Source organism: Balaenoptera borealis, assembly GCF_965194805.1.
Source record: "Balaenoptera borealis genome assembly, contig: HAP1_SCAFFOLD_463, whole genome shotgun sequence".
NCBI classification, from domain to species: Eukaryota; Metazoa; Chordata; class Mammalia; order Artiodactyla; family Balaenopteridae; genus Balaenoptera; species Balaenoptera borealis.
Window position 1 is genome coordinate 170,656 of NW_028123734.1, and position 24,222 is coordinate 194,877.

General features: G+C 39.5%; 1 protein-coding gene across 7 annotated transcripts in view; it reads left to right on the top strand.

Annotated features, from left to right (window-relative positions):
* The window catches only part of LOC309621446 (uncharacterized protein), a 583,198-nt gene that overhangs the window by 170,187 nt on the left and 388,789 nt on the right, over positions 1-24,222 (top strand). The gene's annotated exons all lie outside the window — the stretch shown is intronic.

The window sequence follows — 24,222 nt, forward strand, 5'->3', positions numbered from 1 at the left end:
CTTTTTAGAGCTGTTGAGGGATGAAAAGAAATACACTTTGTAGCATATCTATTATATAATGCATGCCCTTTAAATCATACTGTCTCCTCTGGTACACTTCTCATCTAAATTCAATGAGCCCACTGCAATGGACACAGCCCATCAAGGAAAAATATTTCATTTAAAGGTACCCTGAGAACTGTATATCTGTGTGTTGTTTGTATATCCTTCTTTAAAGCTATAAAAAAAACACTTGAAATTTCAAAGCATTAAGTATCATGACTAAAAATAAAGTAAATAGAACAAAAAAGACTTATGGTCTATCAAATACAAGTTTTCTTCATGTAGGTTTTGTACATTGCTTTAAACATTCGTCATACTTTTGATTTTTTTGCTATTGTTCTTGTTATGAAAATGAAGTGATTTCTTCCATGTATCTTCTCAATTGTTGTTGATTACAAATGTATCTTTTTATAGTGCAAGTCTGTCTAGAATAGAATTCTTTAGCACAGGCAAAAGTGACACAAGTATAAATGCAGATTTTCTTCTGCAACTCAGCCTAAGTTAGTGTGGACTGTTAATCCATAGCTTCTTATCAGAAGTGCACTAAGGGAGTATATGTCTAGGATATAATTATACTGCAGATCTGTTGATGCTTGTAAAACTATTGATCTCCCTTCATTCATTTTATTTTATCTTCTTAAATTTGAACCAGCTTTTAGATTTATTGATCTTTGGTAATGTTTCCTTCATTTCTTTTTCATTTACTTCTGATCTGATCTTTATGATTTCTTTCCTTTGGCTAAGTTTGGTTTTTTTTGTTTTTTGTTGTTCTTCTTTCTCTAGTTGCTTTACGTGTAAGGTTAAATTCTTAATTTGAGATATTTCTTGTTTCTTGAGGTGAGATTGAATTGCTTATAAGCGTCCCTCTTAGAACTGCTTTTACTGTGTCCTGTACATTTTCAGTTTTCGTGTTTTTATTGTCATTTGTTTTTATGTATTTTTAAAATTTCCTCTTTGGTTTCTTCAGTGATCTCGTGGTTATTTAGCAGTGCACTGTTTAACCTCCATATATTTGTGGTTTTTTTACGGTTTTTTTCCCTGTAAATGATTTCTAATCTCATAGTGTTGCGGTTGGAACAGATGCTTCATATGATTTCAGTTTTCTTAAATTTTCCAAGGCTTGATTTGTGACCCAAGATGTGATATAAGCTGGAGAATGTTCCATGTGCACTTGAGAAGAAAGCGTATTCTGCCACTTTCGGGTGGAATGTCCTATAACTATCAATTAAATGTCTGTTCTATTGTGTCATTTAAAGTTTATGATTCCTTATTTATTTTCTGTTTGGATGATCTGTCCATTGGTTTATGTGGGGTGTTAAAGTCCTCTACTATTATTGTGTTACTGTCGATTTCCCCTTTTATGGTTGTTAACAGTTGCCTTACTTATTGAGGTGCTCCTGTGTTGGGTGCATAAATATTTATCATTGTTAAATCTTCTTCTTGGATTGATCCCTTGATCATTATGTAGTGTCCTTCCTTATCTCTTGTAACAGTCTTTATTTTAAAGCCTATTTTATCTGCTATGAGTATTGCTACTCCAGCTTTCTTGTGTTTTCCGCTTGCATGGAATATCTTTTTCCATCCCTCGCATTCAGTCTGTATGTGTCCCTAAGTCTGAAGTGGGTCTCTCGTAGACAGCATATATATGGGTCTCGATTCTGTATCCATTCAGCCCGTCTTTGTTTTTTGGTAGGGCATTTAATCCATTTACATTTAAGGTAATTGTCAATATGTATGTTCCTATTACCATTTTCTTAATCATTTTAGGTTTGTTTCTGTGGGTCTTTTTCTTCTCTTATGTTTCCCGCCTAGCGAAGTTTCTTTAGCATTTGTTTTAAAGCTGGTTTGGTGGTGCTGAATTCTCTTAGCTTTTGCTTGTCTGTAAAACTTTTGATTTCTCCAGCGAATCTGAATGAGATCCTTGCTGGGTAGAGTAATCTTGGTTGTAGGTTTTTCTCTTTCATCACTTTAAGTATGTCCTGCCACTCCTTTCTGGCCTGCGGAGTTTCTGCTGAAAAATCAGCTGATAACCTTATGGGGATTCCCTTATAAGTGTTTCTTTGCCTTTCCCTTGCTGCTTTTAATATTTTTTCTTTGAATTTAATTTATTGTTAGTTTGATGAATATGTGTCTTGGTGTGTTTCTCCTAGGGTTTATCCTGTATGGGACTGTCTTCGCTTCCTGGACTTGGGTGGCTATTTCGTTTCCCACATTAGGGAAGTTTTCAACTATAATCTCTTCAAATATTTTTTCGACCCTTTCTTTTTCTCTTCTTCTTCTGGGACCCCTAAAATGCGAATGTTGGTGTGTTCAGTGTTGTCCCAGAGGTCTCTGAGATTGTCTTGTGTTCTTTTTGTTCTTTTCTCTTTATTCTGCTCCTTGGCAGTTATTTCCACCATCCTGTCTTTCAGCTGACTTATTCGTTATTTTTCTTCATTTATTCTATTACTGATTTCTTCTAGTATATTTTTCATTTCAGTTATTGTGTTGTTTATCTCTGTTTGTTTGTTCTTTAGTTGTTTTAGGTCTTTGCTAAACATTTCTTGTATTTTCTCGATCCGTGCCTCCATTATATTTCCAATGTTCTGAATCATCTTTACTATCATTACTCTGAATTATTTTTCAGGTAGGTTGCCTATTTACTCTTCATTTATTTGTTCTTGTTGGTTTTTACTTTGTTTCTTCAACTGTAAGATATTTTTTTTGTCGTTTCATTTTTTTTGTTTTTTGATGCGTGGGATTGTTTTCCTGTCTTATGGGTTGTTTGGCCTGAGGCCTCCAGCACTGGAGTTTGTAGACTGTTGGGTAGAGCTAGGTCTTGATACCGAGATGAGGACCTCTGGGAGACCTCACTCTGATGAATATTCTCTGTGGTCTGAGGTTCTCTGTTCATCCTGTGGTTCAGACTCAGACCTCCGACCACAGGAGCTCGCCTGACCCCAGGTCCAAGAACCAAGATCCTGCAAGCCGTGCGGGGTGGCCATGAAAAATAAAAACAAAAAAGGAGCACAACAATAAGAAAGAGTAAAAAATAAGATTAGAAAACAAACAGATATGTTAGAAAAAAATAAAAATAAAGATGAAACAACAACCAGGAGGTAAAACAGAACCACAGTAGCAATAAATGGAAAAAAAAAAACCCGTAAAAGGCCTTGGCTATGGGGGGGTGGACCTTAGGCAGGGGCGGTGTTTAGGCAGCAGGCGGGGTTTAGGCTAGGTCCCATGTGGCCAGAAAAGGCCCTGGGGGTGGGGGTTGGGGCTTAGACTCAGGGAGGCTGGAGGCCCCCAGAGTTCCCCTGGCCTAGGAGGGCAGAGGACCAGGCCCGGGACCCCAGGAGGTTCCCTGGGCCTGAGTGGGTGGGGGAAATGCTAGGCGTGTTCCCCCAATCCTCTGATCCCAGAGGGTCCCTCCTCATTCGCCCCTCCTCTGCTTCCCTGCCTCCCTCCCTCTCACGCCCCTAGGACCCACGCGGCCAGAGGGGGCCCCAGAGGGCATAGGGAGAGGGTGAGGGAAACACCAGCTATGCTTCCCCTGATCCTCCGGTTCCTGAGTGAACCCGCCCCATCAGCCTCTCTTCCTCTTCCTTCCTCCTCCCTTCCTCCTCCCTTCCTCCTACACCCCTAGGACCCACGTGGCAGAGGGGGCCCCGGAGTGCAGAGGACCTTACCCAGGAGCCCTGGAGGCTTCCTGGGGCACAAGTGGGTGGGGGGAACGCTAGGCACATTCTCCCCTGAGCCTCCAATCCCAGAGGTTTCACCCCACCGTCCACCTCTCCTTCTCTTCCCCCCCTCCTCCCATCTTCCTACCTCCCTTGGAACAACGTGGCCAGAGAGGGCTCCGGAGGATGGAGGACCAGACCTGGGAGCCCAGCAGGCTTCCTGGGTCCTAAGTGGGCAGGAGAAATGCTAGGCACATTCTCCCCTGATCCTCTGGTCTCGGTGGTTCCCCTCCCTGTCCACCTCTCCTCTTCTTTCCCCCTCCTCCCGTCCTCCTATTCCCCTAGGACCAATGTGGCCAGAGGGGCCCCTGGAGGGCGGAGAACCCGGCCTGGAAGCCCAGCAGGCTCACTGGGGCCCGAGTGGGCAGGAGAAACATTAGGTGCATTCTCCCCTGATCCTCCGGTCCCGGAGGGCCCCTCCCTGTCTGCCTCTCCTCTTCTTCCCCCCCGTCACTCCTACGCCCCTAGGACCAGTGCAGCTGGAGGGAATCCTGGAGGGCAGAGGCCCTGGCCCGGGAGCCCAGCAGGTCCCTGGGGCCCGAGTGGGTAGTGGAAACGCTAGGCACATTCTCCAGTCCCGGGGGGGTCCCTCCAGGCGTGGGAACCCCTACCTTCCCCATACCACCCCTCAGGGACGCCAATTCCATCCGGCCTCCACTTCTCCCCCCTCACTCCCCTCACCACATCCCACTCAGTTGCTCAGGGGTTCCTCCAGTACCCCTGAGTGTCAAGGTCCCCCAAAAGCATCTGGTAGGTGCCCTAGTTGTGGGGAGATGTGAACTCCACGTCCTCTCACTCTGCCATCTTCACTTCGCCTCAGCTGAAAAATGATTTAACTTAACACATTATATACTGTGGGTTTTTTGCAGAAACTAACACCTGTGGCTGGCAATTTGTTATGTAAATGAATATTGAAACACTGGCATTTGAGTAAATATCAACAGCTTGTTTTGCATTTAATGTAGTTATTGGAAACTTTGTACATGTCTTACTAGAGCATTCTTTTATTTCGTTAGAGTGTGATAGGCAGTATAGCAGGCACCTCTGTGCATGGAAACAGAATATCTATTACAAATATACTGTGTTTCACTGAGCTTTCCCCTGGAAGAGCAGACTCTACACTTTCTGGAGGCAGGTTTTTTTTAGTCCCATGGTATTATTTCTTCTAGAATATGTTCTTTTATTTTACCTTATATTCGTATAAGTGTGTCTTCATGGGGGGCTTTTTTAGAAATTTTCTAAATAATATGATGTGTTTCTGAATACGAGTAAATCAATCTGAGGAGAAAAGTGAAGGACCTAGAGGATAGTCGTGGAGACCAGGATTAGTCTTAGGCATGCTGAGAAAGTAAGGAACATTTAAGTGTCTCTTCCTACTGTGTCCCTCTCTTCTCCTTGGTGAGTGCTATAGACTGAATGTTTGTGTTCCTCCCTCCCCAAATTCATACGTTGAAACCTAATCCCCAATGTGATGATATTTGGACGTAAGTGCTTTCAGAGATGATTTAATCTTGAGGATGGAGCCCTCATGAATGGGATTACCAGCACACTTTGGTGATATTGTGGGTTTGGTTCCAGACCACTGCAATAAAGAGAATATCACAACAAAGCAAGCCACACAATTTTTTTGCTTTCCCAGTGCATGTAAAAGTTATGTTTACACTATACTGTAGTCTATTAAGTGTGCATTATGTCTAAAAAATGTACATACCTTAATTTAAAATACTTTATTGCTAAAAAATGGTAACCAGCATCTGAACTTTCAGCCAGTCACAATCTTTTTGCTGGTGGAGGGGTTTGCATGCATGGATGGCTGCTGACTGATCAGGGTGGTGGTTGCTGAAGGTTGGTGTGGTCGTGACAATTTCCTGAAATTAAGACAACAATGAAGTTTGCTACGTCGATTCACTCTTCCTTTCATCAACATTTTCTCTGTGGCATGCAATGCTGTTTGATTGTATTTCACCCACAGTAGGACTTCTTTCAAAATTGGAGTCAGTCCTCTCAAACCTTGCCACTGTTTTATCAACTAAGTTTATGTAATATCCGAAATCCTTTCTTGCCATTTCAACAATCTTTGCAGTGTCTTTACCAGGAGTAGATTCCATCTCAATAAACCACTTTCTTTGCTCATTCAAGAAACAACTCCTCATCTATTAAATTTTTATCAAGGAGTTGCAGCAATTCAGTCACATTTTCAGGCTCCAGTTCTAATTCTGGTTCTCTTGCTACGTCCACCACATCTGCAGTTACTTCTTTCAATGAAGTCTTGAACCCCTCAAATCATCCATGAGGGTTGGAATCAACTTCTTCCAAAATCCTGTGTATGTTGATATTTTGGCCTCTTCTTATGGATCATGGATGTCTTTAATGGCATCTGGAATGGTGAATCCTTTCCAGAAGGTTTTCAATTGATTTTACTCAGATCCATCAGAGGAATCACTATCTATGGAAGCCATAGCCTTACAAAATGCCTTTCTTAAATAATAAGACTTGAAAGTCAACATTACTCCTTGACCCATGGCTGCAGAATGGATGTTGTGTTAGCAAGCATGAAAGCATCATTAATTTCACTGTACATCTCCATCAGAATTTTTGGGTGATCAGGTGCATTGTCAATAAGCATTCATATTTTGAAAGGAATTTTTTTTTCTGGGAAGTAGGTCTCCACAGTGGACTTATATTCAGTAAACCATATTTTTATACAGATGTGCTGTCATCCAGGCTTTGTTGGTCCATTTAAAGAGCTCAGGCAGAGTCCATTTCGTGTAATTCTTAAGGGCCCTAGGATTTTTGGAATGGTAAATGAGCATTGGCTTCAACTTAAAGTCACCAGCTGCATTAACCCCTAACAAGAGAGTCAGTCTGTCCTTTGATGCTTTGAAACCAGGCATTGACTTCTCCCTATATCTATGAAAGTCCTAGATGGCATCTTCTTGCTTGCAATAGAAGAGCATTTCATCTACATTAAAACTTGTTGTGTAGTGGAGCCACCTTCATTAATCATCTTAGCTAGATCTTCTGGATAACTTGCTATAGCTTCCACATCAGCACTTGCTGCTTCCTCTTGCACTTTTATGTTATAAAGAAGGCTTCTTTCCTTAAACTTTATTTGCCAACTTCTGCTAGGCTTAATTTTTTCCTGCAGTTCCCTTACCTTTTTCACCCTTCATAGAAGTGAAGAGAGTTAGGGCCATCCTCTGGATTAGGCTTTGGCTTAAGGCAGTGTTGTGGCTGGCCTGATCTTCTATCCAGACCACTACGTATTCATTCAGCCAGTCTGTGTCTTTTTGTAAAATTTACTTATTTTTATTTTATTTTTTAAAATTTATTTTTGGCTGTGTTGGGTCTTTGTGGCTGCATGTGGGCCCTCTCTAGTTGTGGTGAGCTGGGGCTACTCTTCATTGCAGTACATGGGCTTCTCATTGTGGTGGCTTCTCTTGTTGCAGAGCACAGGCTCTAGGCGCGTGGGCTTCAGCAGTTGTGGCACATGGGCTCAGTAGTTGTGGGTCACGGGCTCTAGAGCGCAGGCTCAGTAGTTGTGGTGCACGGGCTTAGTTGCTCCACGGCATGTGGGATCTTCCCGTACCAGGGCTTGAACCCACGTCCCCTGCATTGGCAGGTGGATTCTTAACCACTGCGCTACCAGGGAAGACCCAGTCTGTGTCTTTGGGTTGGAGTGTTTAATCCATTCACGTTTAAGGTAATTATTGATATATGTGTTCCTATTACCATTTTCTTCATTGTTTTAGGTTTGTTTTTGCAGGTTTTTTTCTTTTCTTGTGTTTCCCACTTAGAGAAGTTCCTTTAGCATTTGTTGTAGAGCCTCGTTTGGTGGTGCTGAATTCTGTTAGCTTTTGCTGGTCTGTAAAGCTTTTGATTTCTTTGTCGAATCTGAATGAGATCCTTGCTGGGTAGGGTATTCTGGGTTGTAGGTTCTTCCCTTTCACCACTTTAAATATATTGTGCCACTCCCTTCTGGCTTGCAGAGTCTCTGCTGAGAAATCAGCTGTTAACCTTATGGGAGTTCCCTTGTATGTTATTTGTCATTTTTCCCTTGTTGCTTTTAGTAATTTTTCTTTGTCTTTATTTTTTGTCAGTTTGATTACTGTGTGTCTCGGTGTATTTCTCCTTGGCTTTATCCTGCCTGGGACTCTCTGCACTTCCTGGACTTGGGTGGCTATTTCCTCTCCCATGTTAGGGAATTTTTTGACTATGATCTCTTCAAGTATTTTCTCAGGTTCTTTCTCTCTCTCTTCTCCTTCTGGGACCCCTACCATGCGAATGTTGGTGTGTTTAATGTTGTCGCAGAGGTCTCTTAGGATGTCTTCATTTCTTTTCATTCTTTTTTCTTTATTCTCTTCTGCAGCAGTGAATTCCACCATTCTGTCTTCCAGGTCACTCCTCCGTTCTTCTGCCTCAGTTATTCTGCTATTGATTCCTTCTAGTGTATTTTCCATTTCAGTTATTGTATTGTTCATCTCTATTTCTTCTTTAATTCTTCTAGATCTTTGTTAAACATTTCTTGCATCTTCTCAAACTGCCTGCATTCGTTTTTTGAGGTCCTGGATCATCTTCACTATCAATATTCTGCATTCTTTTTCTGGAAGATTGCCTATCTCCCCTTCATTTAGTTGTTTTTCTGGGGTTTTATCTTGTTCCTTCATCTGGGACATAGTCCTCTGTCTTTTCATTTTGTCTATTTTTCTGTGATTGTGGTTTTCATTCCACAGGCTGCAGGATTGTAGTTCTTCTTGGTTCTGCTGTCTGCCCTCTGGTGGATGAGGATCTCATTTTAACTGTGTTTTATCTTATTTGGAGCTGGTGATCTTCTTGGATGTGTAAGTTAATAATTTTCAGCAAATTTGGGATGTTTTCAGCCATTTAAAATATAGTTTTTCTGTTCCTTTCTCTCTTTCCTCTTTTCTGGTACTCCTATCACATATATTTTGGTATATTTGATACCAAATGTCCACATTTCTCTGAGGCTCGGATATTTTTCTTCATTCTATTTTTTTCTGTTTTTCAAATTGTATAATCTCTATCCATTTATGTGTCTTCAAGACTGTTGAGTGTTCCTTCTCTCAGTTCAAATCTACTGGTGAGTCCTTCCAATGAATTTTTATTTTTATTAATATTTATACTACTTTTCAATACCAAAATTTCCATTTTTTAAAAAATAATGTCTGCCTCTTTATTGGTATCTCTGATGAAACTGTGTCTTCATATCAGGCTTTACTTCTTTAAGCATGATTTACTTTAGTTGTTGATATATTTTTCAATGGTTGTTTTGAAGTCTTTGTCTGTTAAATCTGGTCCTTCTCAAAGTCAGTTTCTGTTGCTTGCTTTTTTGCCTGAGGATGTGTCAAACATTCCTCTTCCTTTGCACTTCTCATATGGTTGTTTCTGTTGTTGTTGAAAGCTGAACATTTTGGGTAATGTATTATAGCAACTCTGGATACTGATTCCCCTCCCTGCTCTCCTGGCTTGTTGTTATTTGCATTTTTATTTGTTTTGTGACTTGGCTAAGATTATTTTTGTGAAGTCTATTTCTTCCACAGTGTGAAGCAGTGTGAAACCTCAGAGGGTCCATGAATGGGTTCATGGAGCTTCTCACATTGTCAACCTGGAAATGGACTTTATGTGTTTTGTCTACTACTAAGATTTTTCTTGTGTTTATCTTGAATAATTAAAAAAATTGGAAATAGCAGCGTTTAGTATTCTGATTTTCTCTTTTCTTATCCTAAACATGTTCCTTTTTAAAAATAGCATTTTTTTTTTTTTTTAAGATCATGATTTTAATGGCTGCTCTGCCATTTTACTCTGTTGGTACAACCAATTCTCTAGGGAGGCCCTTAACCATTCTTGCTGTTACAGTTTTCTGTCTTCTTTGCTCTGTGATCCTATGCTCTGTTAGCAGAGTTGTCATTCTAAAGCAAAGATATGATCTTTACCAGGGTTCTGTTGTATATAAGCAAGGCTACTGGCTATGGTGACATATGGCTCAAGCTACTCACTTCCAAGGTGCTGGTCCTGAGTGCAAGATGCAGTTCCACAGCCTTATCTTGGTGCTTAAGACCTTCACATACTACCCCAGCAACTTCTTTAGCCTTTCTCACTAATGAATCCTTCATTTTCTACCTGTATGGACACTTGCCCTCCCTTGTGCTACCCCAAATATTCTTGCCTCTGTGCTGTGGTTTTGCATTATGTTACCATAAATTCTTATCTCCCTTGTGTTACTGTTAGAGAATTACTGCTACAGACATTTTCCTGGGGCTTCCAGCCAAAAACTCTTCTTTCTCTCCTATACTGTAGTAGGTCTTTGTGATGAGTCTTTTCTAGGGAGATTTATGCTCAGTCAAAATTATCACTTTAGATGACTGTAGTCATTTAGTAATTACTTTAGGTGTCTGGTCATTCTCTCCTATTTCCTTCCTCCTTTTTATTTGTTAAAGACCTCCTCTGTACCTAGCACCTCGCTTTGGAAGTGCTGGCATACCTTTTACACCATTAGAATAACAGTGTAGAGAAATGGACCTACATTAATTTTCTTCCTAGGGCAATCATTGTGGTTTTTCAAGCATAACATCCTTGTTTTTCATTAATTAAAACACATGGAATGTTTTATTCTTCATAAAAGACCTTGGTTGTTACTGGCAATTATTTAATTTTTTCAAAAATAAAAACAATGTGGGGGTGGTATGGGGTATCAAGCAGCGAGTGTCCCCTTCAAAGAACAGCAAGAAGCAGGACACCGTGAGACCTGACTGTTTTGGGTGTAGATGTGGCAGCTTCTTTTTATGAAATCTAAAAACAGTTTTATCCTGTAGACAAAAGGAGAAAAAAACTTTAGAGACACAGATATTAACAGGTAACTCTGTATTCATTAAATAACTATGCATAGGATTGTGACCCAGTAGCTTACAGATCAAAATTTGAGTCAGGCTACAAGCCTGCCTCCTTCAGGATCACCTCATAGGCTATTTTTCAAGTATGCTTCTGATGTTGGTGGAGAGGGCAGGCGTATCAAGAAGAAGGAACTAATTAAATACTTTGTTACTGCCATGTTTAGTGAAATTGAGATAAATTCTCGCCAGGAACATTTTTCTTTATCAACTTGACCTTAAACGACTTTTTCTCTGACTCTACCCAGGACATCTTAAAAGCCTATGCCATTTTCTCCCTACAAAATATGCCTAACAGGATCCCCAAATAGTACAGACTATCAAGACAGAGATGTCTTCTGTTTGCTCTTTGGGTGGAAGGTTTTTAAGCACTACAAACTTTGCTAACAATCTGATGCCCAATGCCTTAGGTAAAGGCACTTAAGCGTAAAGAAGGTAACTCACTGTAAAGATGCCCAGAGATGACATATTAATCTGCTTGGGCTGCTTTAACAAAACACTACCGACTGGGTAGCTTAAAGAATAGATATTTATTTCTCATAATTCTGGAGGCTTAAAATCTAGCATCAAGGTGCTGGCAGATTCAGTTCCTGGTGAGGACCCTCTTCCTGGCTTGCAGGTGGCCACCTTCCTGCTGTGTCCTTACACAGTGGAGAGAGAGTGCGCAAGCTCTATCTCTTCTTATAAGGACACTAATCCCATCATGGGGGCCCCACCCTTATGACCTCATCTAAACTTAATTTCCTCCTAAAGGCCTGCCACCAAATAGCATTACTTGCGGGCTTCAACATATGAATTTGGGGAGTACATAAACATTCAGTACATAACAGGTGATCGCCCCCACATTTATCATTGGATTTTAAGATAATCATAGAGCCCACATCCCCAGCTAATGTAGGATGTGTGCACCTGTACACTGGGAGAGGGTTAACAACTCCTCTCTGAGAATCAGAGTTCAATAGTCCTGAGAGAAAACTTGGCAGGCAGGAAACTCTCTCTCTTTCCCTCTCTCTTTCCTCTCAGGCCTCTTTTGGGATATAATCAACATACCATGCAATTAATCCATTTCAAGTGTACAATTCAACAGAGGAGTCCCTTTGTAAGTGTTGCGGGAAGGCTATTCTTAAATGAAACAAAAATGTGATAAAAGAGAATGTTTGGGGATCTTTCTCACATAAAGAGAATTGATTAGTGACAATGACACCACCAGCTCAAAAACAGGAACACTGATGCTGTGAACTAGACACCTAGGTTATTTTGTGAGAAATGCTTCATAGGTAATTCTGAATGAATGTTGGCTGTTGTTCTTTGTTGGTTTAAATATAGGTCTTGGCCACTTGTATGCTTATATTGTTTTGGATGTTTTCTTGTATTCAGTTCAATTCAAAATGGGGTTATTTGCGATTGAACAAAATGGGGGATAATTTCACTGTGGGTCTAACATTTGGCTAGGACACAGGTAAGATGAATGTTATGAGAAAGATAGAGTGGAGGCATTGGCTAGGTCCACACTAACTAAGTCTCTAACAGGAAAACTTCTGTGTTTAGTTTGGAGTTTTGTAATGTAGACTCTAATTCCATTGTGCGTCTTGTTTAGGCTGCTTTGGGGGGATGGTGACTGTCTTCTTCCCTGTACTCTGTGTGCTCTCACTACCTGCTGCCTCTGTACACAGACAGGCAGCTGCAATAATGAGGTGTAATAAATCAGATGCTGAGCTCATGGCAGGAGTTACAAATTATTCAAGACTTTCACAGGGGAGCTTGGACTAAGACTGTCCAGGTAATGCTGCAATCAATCACAGAGTAGAAAAACTGCCTCAGTCTGCCAAGCGAAATCAGAGAAGGCTGTCTCAGAACATTGCCAAGCGACCTTGTGGTGGGTGAAAGCAGCATGAAAATCATAAGGTGATAGGATACTATTTGGGCTGCCTCTCCTAATGGAAGTTTTGAGTGTATTACCTGGACTTTCCCTCTTTTCTAGCAGAAACAATTGTGATAAAATTACCTTGGAAGAACATTGGAAGTTTATTTTTGAGACTAGTCATCTCTTGTTCAATAGTAAGTGAATTTCACTGTGCTTGAAGTATTATAGTCAGTTTGAGTTATAAACAAACGCAAAACACATTGTCTTTAATTAGGAGATTCAAAAATGCCAATATTTTCTTATTTCTATCCCTCTTGTCAAGGAAACAGAAACTGCACATTGTAATATAAAAATCAGAATTACTCATTTGTTCATGGTCACTTACCTTCAAGTGTCTGAAGGACGAGGGGAAGTATTGACAGGTGGGTCTCCATGAAAAGTTACATGTTTAAATAAGTTGTTTCAACCTAATTATATAGGATTTGTACTTTTAACTGATGCCTTTAAAATTAATGTCAAATACAACAAAGTGTTATGTTAATCAGAAGTCCTCAGATGCTGGCCCTAGTAGCAGGGAATAATTTTGGAACAAGGAACACGCTTATTATTATCCTTATTATCTACTTTAGTAATTCACGTGGCAAGAGTACTGTACTTAGCCTGTGTGGTAAAAATGTTAAGTTATCAATACAGGTGCTGTATAAACATGTTTATTGATAAAGCTAGTATGTTTAGAGTTTAGAGATTTCTATATGAAATTAGGAATATTTACACTGTGAATAGTGAGAAGTGAGAAGAAAGGATCTTTCAGTAGTGAAAATTAGATATTTGGAGTCCTAAATGTTAAGACATTGTTAAATTGATGACTACAACAAGTCTCCATTTCCTGTAGACACACCTCTTTGAAATACATGGCTTTACTGTCCATCTTTTTAAGAGGTAGAGTCTTTTATCCCGTTTATTTACCTAGAATGACCTTGTGACTGGCTTTGACCAAAAGAACGTGGAGTGAGTAATATTTGTGACAATCTGATCTAGGACTCAAGGGGACTTTTGACTTCCTCTTACCCCATAGAATGTAGTGTGTCTGTGTGAGGAAGCTTGGTAGAGCCTCATAAAGGGTGAGACCACGTGGAGCTGAGATGGGATCTTCCAGCTGAGGTCCCTCTGGATGAATCAGTCCCCAGTTGAACAGCCACATGAATAATCTCAGATGAGACAAGCAAAAGAACTTTTCAAAAGTTCTTTTCAAAACTTGAGCCTGGCCCAAATAGAATTGTGAGCAAATATAATCCTGTTTTAGCCCCTTCTGGGGTACTTTGTTATGCAGTGATAGATACCTAACACAGTTATTCTAAATGCCAGCATGCAGGGTTAAGTCTAGTAAAAGGACTAAGAATTCATGATCTTGCTCTTTGTTTCTCTTAAATGCTCCATTTAACTAGTTTTCTGTTTTTGATCAACTGTTGTAAGGTACTACATGGTTAGGAAAGCTCAGCATTATCAACTTACAATCAGCTGTTCTTAAGGCATTTTATGCATTAGCCAATCCCACTATATGACTCCCATTACCTCCCTGTGTTTAATAATACCTCTCCTTCCAGTCTGGCGTCCTCTCTTTGTAGACAAAAAGACTACAGGGTCTATCGTTTGTTGATCTTTCAGTCTCCGGTTCTCAGTAGAGTGCCTTCCACATGTACTGTTCAGTGGGCGATTATCGATTGATTGGGTACATCTTTGTTGTGCTTCTGCCAGAGTCTATAGTCTTTGCTGGCAGGTAACTCATTCTCTGACTCCAGGATCCAGATAACTGCCTGGCCCATGGCAGATAATCAATGCATTCTTGGGATTGATGGATGCCTTTTGCTTATTTCTCTAATCTCTGTCAAGGAAAAGTAGAGGAAAGTTATATACAAAAATAAATGATTTTACTTTTGTGAGAGCCAAAAAAGTACAGTGTGAATCCATCACCTTCAGTGAATTCCTGGCTCAGACCACTGCATGTTAAATGGTAAAGTAACTGCAAGTACTCTAAGACTTCTGCAGTGAGAAGGGGAGCACCATTTCAGGAACAGATAATTGTAAGTTACCTTTTGTTTTTTTTTTAAATTTATTTTTAATTTATTTATTTAATTTATTTATTCTTGGCTGCACTTGGTCTTCACTGCTGTGTGCGGGCTCTCTCCAGTTGCGGCAAGCAGGGGCCACTCTCCGTTGCGGTGCACAGGCTTCTCATTGCGGTGGCCTGTCCTGTTGCGGAGCACGGGCTCTAGGCGCGTGGGCCCCAGCAGTTGTGGCACTTGGGCTCAGCAGTTGTGGCTCGCGGGCTCTAGAGCGCAGGCTCAGTAGTTGTGGCGCACGGGCCCAATTGTGCCGTGGCATGTGGGATCCTCCCGGACCAGGGCCTGAACCCATGTCCCCTGCACTGGCAGGCGGGCTCCCAACCACTGTGCCACCAGGGAAGCCCTGTAAGTTACCTTTTAAAATCTCCAGTTGGTGCATATATTTAAAAGTGAAATATGTATTGCTAGTGGGCTCCATCTCACAAAAGTGAGAGCTTCCTGCTCTTCCTATCAGTGCCTGACAGTTCATGTTTTTCTTAATACTCATCAGTATGCCTTCTGTCCCCTACTAGAATAGGTGACTTTAAGAAGAGGACCTCCACTGTAATGATGATGGACTGGAAGGGTTCTGAAGGAGATGTGAGAACAAGTTGCCTCACTTCCGTTCTGAAAGTGAGCAGAAGCACAGCCAAGTAGTCGGGAAGAGCCAGCAGGGCTCTTGGGTTGTAGGCATTGTCCCATTGTTTTCAGAAGATCCCCTCTGGCTTTGTTGGATATTCCCTGTTAGAGTCTTTAAAGTAACAAAACAACCCTCTGTTTTGAGGAAGAGAGGAAAGTGACTGATGTGTGACGTATGGACTGCCCACATACTCATTAAGGGTCATATAATGTATGCAGTCAAAACTTTGGAATTAATGAAAAGAATGTTGGTGGTAGAGATTTAGGAAGGATCTAGAAGCAGGTACTCTCTTCAGGGGGTTGCACGTTCTAGTGACCACCTAAAGAGCTAGAAGTCATGCACGTGAATCATTAGCATCAGGCCAGTGAAAGAGGATTCTGGGAACAAGCCAGCTCTGAAGATGGAAAAGCATTCCTTTTACCAGATAAGTATGACCCTAGGCCTAAATGAAATACATTTAGATCTCACTTAGATTGTGACATCCCGATGTCTGAATTAGGAAAATTACAAGTTTGCTGGATGTTCCTATTTCAATATGGATTGAGGGGATAAACATCACATGCAAAGATTTTTGGAAAGTACAATTTGATGACCTCAGCATGCAAGGCATAGACCAGAATTCCAAATCTCACAGATGTTTTCTTTTGGCTGATACTAAAAATAGTCCTTCCAAACTTTGTTTTGGTTTGTTCTCACCTTTTGGCTATTGTGAATAGTGTTGCTATTAATATTTATATAGAAGTTTTTACTTACACACCTGTTTGGAATACATACCTACGAGTAGAATTGCAGTAATTCTAAGTTTAATTTTTTTAGGAAATGTCAGACTGTTTTCCATACTGATTGTACCATTTTCTATTCCCACTAGCATTGGACAAGGGTTGTGATTTTTCCGCATCCTTGCCAACAGTTGATATATTCCACTGTTTTGATTATAGCCATCCTAGTGGGTGTAAAGTGGTATCTCCTTATGGTTTTGATTTGCATTTCCCTAATGAATAATGATGTGGAGCATCTTTTCATGTGCTTGCTGGCCATTTGTATATCTTCTTTGGAACAGTATCTATTCAAGTGCTTTGCTTATATTATAACTGAATTGTTTGTCTTTTTGTCATTGAGCTGCACGTAGCTTGATATTTCCTGTTCTTGTCCTTTATATGAGTGAGATGGTGCAGCATGTACTCTCTTGTCATGGGTTCCTTTTGCATAATATTGTGTTTTTGTATTCATCTGTATTATTACACATGGTGGTAGAGCATTTATGCTCGTTGCTGTGTTATTTGCCACTTTACATTTGTAATTTATTCTCCTTTATGTTTTTGATGGACATTCTATAGTTTCCAGTTTTTGGCTATTCCAAATCACACTGCAATAACAATTCTAACGGCTCATAGTGAGCATTTCTGTACATGCCTGTTGGTGCTGGCAGCTGTGGAAGGATTGACTGACAGCAGTTTATACCACAAAGCAATTAGTCTGAGTGATCTGGAGCCTTGGACACAGATGTTATCATGGGTTATTATTTCTAACGGAGTTGTTTCCTTAAAGGAGGACTCATGACACTTAGCAACCACCTCTCTCTCCAGTTGAAAGCATGTTGACGCGTAGGTGTCTGCACCTCCAGGTTATAGGGTTTCTTTTTTTCTTTTTCTTTTTTTTATTGAAGTATTCTTGATTTTCAATATTATATTCTCAATAGTTTCAGGTGCACAACATAGTGATTCACTATTTTTATAGATTATACTCCATTTAAAGTTATTATTATAAAATATTGGCTATATTCCCTGTGCTGTACAATAGATATTTGTAGCTTACTTATTTTATACATAGCAGTTTGTGCCTCTTAATCCGCTACCCCATTTTACCCCTCTCCCCTTCTGTCTCCCTATTGGTAACCAGTAGTTTGTTCTCTATAACTGTGAGTCTATTTCTGTTTTGTTGTATTCATCTGTTTGCTTTATTTTTTAGATTCCATATACAAGTGGGAACATACAGTATTTGTCTTTCTCTGTCTGACTTATTTCACTAAGCACAATACCCTCCAGGTTCATCCATGTTGTTGCAAATGGCAAAATGTCCTTTTTTTAGTGGTTGAGTAATATTCCATTGTATATATATACCACATATTCTTCATCCTTTCATCTGTTGATGGACACTTAGGTTGCTTCTATATCTTGGCTAATGTAAATAGTGCTGCTATGAACTTTGGGGTGCATGTATCTTTTTGAATTAGTGTTTTTCTTTTCTTTGGATATATACCCAGAAATGGAATAACCGAATCACATAGTAGCTCTATTTTTAGTTTTTTGACGACCTCCATTCTGTTTTCCACAGTGGCTCACCAATTTACCCACCACCGTGTATTAAGATTCCCTTTTCTCCACATCCTCACCAACCAGGTAATAGGGTTTCTCAAGGTCAGAAATAGCCTTATTTTTGTTAGTTCCTCTGTCACAAACAGGATTGTGCCTTCTGTAGATTTAATAGATGCAATGGAGGCGTATGGACTAGATACTTATGGAATATTAATAAAAATGAAAGATCCACATACAATAAACATCTGAAGACTTGCTAAGACATGGTGTTTTCTTTCTTTTCTGCTTGTCCCTAGAACTTTGGAGTCTGTAATTTCTTGGACTCCTGTATGGAATGCTCTTATATGCAGCTAATCAGCATCTTTAACTCCTGCTCCATGTGGATCCAGAGTGTAGACTTTCTGCAGCAGCCCTCTATGGACATCTTTACTCTAGTACTAGACAGCTATTTCTTAGCACTTTAGCACTTTAAAAATACTTTAGATTAATAGTGATGAGAGTGGACATCCTTGTCTTGTTCCTGATCTTAGAGGAAATGCTTTCAGTTTTTCACCATTGAAGATGATGTTTGCTGTGGGTTTGTTATATATGGCCTTTATTATGTTGAGGTAGGTTCCCTCTATGCCCACTTTCTGGACAGTTTTTATCATAAATGGGTGTTGAATTTTGTCAAAAGCTTTTTCTGCATCTATTGAGATGATCATATGAGGTTTTTTTCCTTCAATTTGTTAATAAGGTGTATCACATGGATTGATTTACGTATATTGAAGAACCCTTGTATCCCTGGGATAAATACCACTTGATTATGGTGTATGATTCTTTTAATGTGTTGTTGGATTCTGTCTGCTAGTGTTTTGTTGAGGATTTTTGCGTCTATATTCATCAGTGACATTGGTCTGTGATTTTCTTTTTATGTGATATCTTTGTCTGGTTTTGGTATCAGGGTGATGGTGGCCTCATAGAATGAGCTTAGGAATGTTCCTTCCTCTGCAATTTTTTGGAAGAGTTTGAGAAGGATAAATGTTAGCTCTTTGCTAAATGTTTGATAGAATTTGCCTGTGAAGCCATCTGGTCCTGGACTTTTGTTTGTTGGAAGAATTTTAATCACAGTTTCAATTTCATTACATGTGATTGGTCTGTTTATATTATCTATTTCTTCCTGGTTCAGTCTTGGAATGTTATACCTTTCTAAGACTTTGTCTGTTTCTTCCAGGTTGTCCATTTTATTGTCATACAGTTGCTTGTAGTAGTCTCTTATGATGCTTCGTATTTCTGTGGTGTCTGTTGTAACTTCTCCCTTTTCATTTCTAATTTTATTGATTTGCATCCTCTCCCTCTTTTTCTTGATGAGTCTGGCTAAAGGTTTATCAATTTTGTTTATCTTCTCAAAGAACTAGCTTTTTAAAAAATTGATCTTTGCTATTGTTTTCTTTGTTTCTATTTCATTTATTTCTGCTCTGATCTTTATGATTTCTTTTCTTCTACTAACTTCCATGCTAGCATTGGAAGTCCTATCCATGGCAATCAGAGAAGAAAAAGAAGTAAAAGGAATCCAAATCAGAAAAGAAGAAGTAAAACTGTCACTGTTTGCAGATGACATGATACTATACATAGAAAATCCTAAAGATGCCACCAGAAAACTACTAGAACTAATCAATGAATTTGGTAAAGTTGCAGGATACAAAATTAATGCACAGAAATCTCTTGCATTCCTATGCAGTAACAACAAAAGATCAGAAAGAGAAATTAAGGAAACACTTCTATTCACCATTGCAACAAAAAGAATAAAATAGCTAGGAATAAACCTACCTAAGGAGGTAAAAGACCTGTACTCAGAAAACTATAAGACACTGATGAAAGAAATCAAAGGTGACACAAACAGATGGAGACATATACATGTTCTTGGATTGGAAGAATCAATATTGTGAAAATGACTATACTACCCAAAGCAATCTACAGATTTAGTCCAATCCCTATCAAATTACCAATGGCATTTTTCACAGAACTAGAACAAAAAACCTTAAAATTTGTATGGAGACACAAAAGACCCTAAATAGAAGATGTGGTACATATGTACAATAGAATATTACTCAGCCATAAAAAGGAACAAAATTGGGTCATCTGTAGAGACGTGGATGGACCTAGAGACTGTCATACAGAGTGAAGTCAGAAAGAGAAAAACAAATATCGTATAGTAACACATACATGTGGAATCTAGAAAAATGGTACAGATGAACCAATTTACAAGGCAGAAATAGAGACACAGATGTAGAGAACAAATGTATGGATACCAAGGGGGGAAAGTGAGGGGGGGTAATGAATTGGGAGATTGGGATTGACCTATATACACTAATATGTATAAAATAGGTAACTAATGAGAACCTGCTGTATAGCACAGGGAACTCTACTCAATGCTGTGTGGTGACCTAAATGGGACGGAAATCCAAAAAAGAGGGGATATATTTATACGTATAGCTGATTCACTTTTCTGTACAGAAGAAACTAACACAACATTGTAAAGCAACTATACCCTAATAAAAAACACTCTACATTATTTTGTTAGTTATTTCGTAATGACTCTGAAGCAGATAAAATTCTTAAGCGATGAATTTGCCTTTATTTCCTTCAAAGTAAGAAAAAACATCAACATGACTCCTCTTTTCTTATTAGGTTGGAGGATAAAAAATACTTCTTGATTTATAGTTTGAAGGGACAGGGTGTATAATATATATGTCCTTATCATTATCTTTTTATCTTGTACGCCACTAATAAAGAGACCAAACAAGATTTCTTTAGAAGAAAAATATCCGAATGGGAAAATAACATATTTTTGCAAGAAAACTTTTCTTAAAACTCTCACTTGGCCATATGAGTTTGTTTTTTCGGAAGTTCTATTCCTATGACTTTGAAAACATTTCTCTATTCATTATGAACATATGATACATATGAGATATTTAGTCCATTTATGAACTATTCTCTGTCCTGGCTTAATTGTGGTATGTTATAGATAATTTAGTAGATTTATTTGTTAAATGTATGTGCCTCCTGTTCTCAGACACTGCTTAGCACAGTGAAAAAATGGGGATTTTAGAATTGGACAGACCTAGATCTCTTTATTTGTGGAGTGTCCACTGACAACTTACTTAACCTCCCTGAGTCTTAACTTCTGCATATTTAAAATAGGAATGATAACATTTGCCATGGAGGGTTGATATGAATTAAATTCCATTAGCAAAAACAGTACAAAGAGCCTACAACATACTAATCAAGGAAGAATGACCTTTCCTTGCAAAAGTGTTCCATGCACACAGGAAAGAAACATGGTACCTAAAAACAAGAAATGCTAAACCCTTAAGGATTTGAAGGAAGCGTTCACAAAGAGAAAGATGAAACATTGCCAGAAATCAAGGGCTGGCTCAGTCAGGATTAATGTGAACATGGGCATTGTTCTTTCTCTGACTGGGTGGTGGTGTGTGTGCAGGTAGGGTCAGTCTGGGCCGGACCTGCAGAGCTGTGTGCACGGTGGGGTTGGCTCTCCTCACTTCGCCCTCAGGAATGGATGCTCCTGGGAGTGGACATTGGGAGGGGTTCTTAGAAGAAAGAAACCTAGAAGGGTTATATTTCTTTAGAGTGTTTTTAATTGATAAACTCTGCAATGTGCCTTTGGTGACTAGATTCTCCCATTCTTGGAGGATGAGAGCAGGCAGGAGGAATAGCTGTCCCTCAGGAGACAGAAGGATCCTATTCTCCTTCCTTTTCATCTCACTTGTACAGAGAATCTGTCTTTCTCAGGGGTATACAGAGTAAGAAGACCTTCTAAAAATCAGTCAAGCCAGAGCGACTCCAAGTTTTGGAGAAGTGGCTGACAACTGTGGCAGTTGTAATCAGAGCCTCTCCTGGGAGCCCTGAGACCCACCACTGTCCTGTAACTTCCAGTGCAGTTCCTCAGGCTCTTTTCCCAGGAACCAGAGTTCTTGCTCTGCTCACTGACTTGGTGGCCCTGCCTGTGTCATCATACTTTTTTTCCGGGTCCTTCTTCCTTGGTTTTATAAATATAATGCATCCTGAACAACATGTAAATAGTAAAATATGCATCATCAGAAGTTAATTCCAAGCTGTCTTCATTATTTATCCCTTATGTAGTTTGGGAAGGTATTTTAGACTTTTCAAGGTGCTGCTACCTGCTGCCTTGTCCTCTGATGATGAGTTAGGGCCATGGTTTCTGTTTATTACTGGGTCCATTGCATATTCTGAGCCACTGCTCTCCATGTGAGCTATAGCATTGGGAGGAGGTTTCAAGGTGTGTAGCATCTGCTGCAGTAGATGCTGGACAAATCTTGTCGAAGGGGCACAATATGTTTACCTAGTCACTCTCAGACACAGTGAGCCCCGCCTAGAGGTGAGTTCTTTTTCTTTTCTGAGGATGTCTCTGGGATCTCTTCTTTCCATTTTTACAAGTAATTCTACTCTGAAATTGGGAAGGCAATTCAGTTATGTTTCTGGCCATATATTGGGTGTCTTGGGCATTGCTTCAGGCCCTGTGTCCTAACCACTTTACTAGAACGGACCTGGGTGTATTTCTCTAAAAAGTGGCACCTTGTTATGTGACAACCGGAAAAGGTTGGCATGTAAAATTCTTACTTTCTTAGCATAGAATTTCATGTGGTCTATCATGATCCATTTTTTAGTACCCTTACCTTACGGAAAGAAAAGAAAAGATAAGGCGATCAGTGCTGATGTTTCCATTTGCTTCAGTTAAGATTGATGTCAGGAATAAATCACAGATCCCAGGTCTAAGATCCCTGGAAATCATTCCCTCTAAAGTCTCTGATGGTGAAATCATCACTTACTTTGCTCTCTTCCTGGTAGAACACTTTTGTATGTAATGGAAGTTAAACAGTATTGTTTATCCACTGGCTTCGTGCAGCAAATTGTGTGAAGGTGGTTATGTTATTATAATTGCTGTTTTTGTTTTATACGTTCAGTCATTATTTATTTAGTGCCTCCCATATGTCAGGCACAATTCTTGGCATCAGCTATATAATAATGAACAAAATGGCCCAAGACACCTGCCCTCAGGGAGCTCTGTGATTGGAGGTACTCCAGCTTCATGGAGAAATAAACACAATGCAGAGAGATTATGTAACTTGCACAATCACCACCATTAGCAGGTCAACAAAGTTGGGATTTAAATCTGAGACTTATCTTAAAGCTAAGATTCTATTGATTTGTCTTGAAAGCTGTAAACGATCCAAATAGTGGGCATAAAAAAACACATTCCATGGGGAAAAAGTAGTATAAATATTATTTTAAGTGTAAAAAAAAAGGGAAGAACAAATCCCCACTAAAACGTTTATGATTTATTCCTGACTTCAACCTTAACTGAAACCAGTGAAACATTGGCACTGATTATGTTTTCTTTTCTTTTAGTAAGGTAAGAGTACCAGGAAAATGGAGGCAGACCTATTTTAGGGAATATGCCAGATAATAGAAGTGGTGGGGACAGGTAAGTGTATGTCAACCACTGAGTGTAATTCACTCATAGAAGAACATTACGGATGAACTGCGAAACCTCACAGGGGGACAGTGAAGCAGAAAGAGCCTGCAGAGGAATTCAAAATACAATCATACCTGCTTAATATGATAGAATTTTCTGAGGGCCAGAAAAAGAAAATCAGTGGGGAAAAAAGTTATTTTTTCAGGCCCTTGGTAGAAACCAGAGAGTAATTCTCTGGACTTGGGGTATCAGTAGAGAAGTTGAAATAGATCACGAGTTACTTAGTAGGGACATAATGTTATGAATAGGCATATTCTCTGCCCTTCACAGCACTCTGTTTTTCTAGAATAGAGGTGCACTTGGATTAATGATAATTAGGCCATGGTTTTTCTTGTCTCAGTGGTTAATGTCCTGTCGCTTGGGAGGCTGCTTGATACAGTACTCCATTCCCATATCTGTGGGTCTGGAATAGCAGGGGCTGGCTTTCTGAGGAGCAAAAAAGTTGTAACAATCAAAGGCTTATAATATTAAAAGGGATGAGATATTTTTTACATTGCCTGCTTTGGTCAGTAAAATGTTTCAGTATTAAGAGGGGAGGGGAATCCTGTTTTCAAAGTGAAAACATAATACATTTCAGTAGAAAAACAAAGGGATAAAAAGAAGATCGTACACTTTCCTTTGGCATTTGGCAAAAATCAGTGAGTTGATTTTAATATTCTTAGAAGGTACCTGTTTTGCAGTTTGGCAGTTTCTTAAAAAGCCAAGCAGAAATCCATCATATAAAGCCATCATATAATCCAGCCATTCTGCGCCTAGATATTACCCACAACAAATAAATCATATATCCACACAAAGACTTGTGTATGGATGTTCATAGCAGGTTTATTTGTAACAGCCCAAACCAGTAAATATCCCATATATCCGTCAACAAGTGAATGGATAAAGAGAGTATGATATATCCCTACAGTAGAATAATACATGACAATAAAAGGAAGTAAACTATTGGTACACACAACAGCATGATTAATCTCAATTATGCTGAAAGAAGCTAGAAAAAAATACTGTATGAGTCTATGTGTATGAAGTCCTAGAAAATGCAAATAAATCTGTCATTACAAAAAGTAGTTAAATGTTT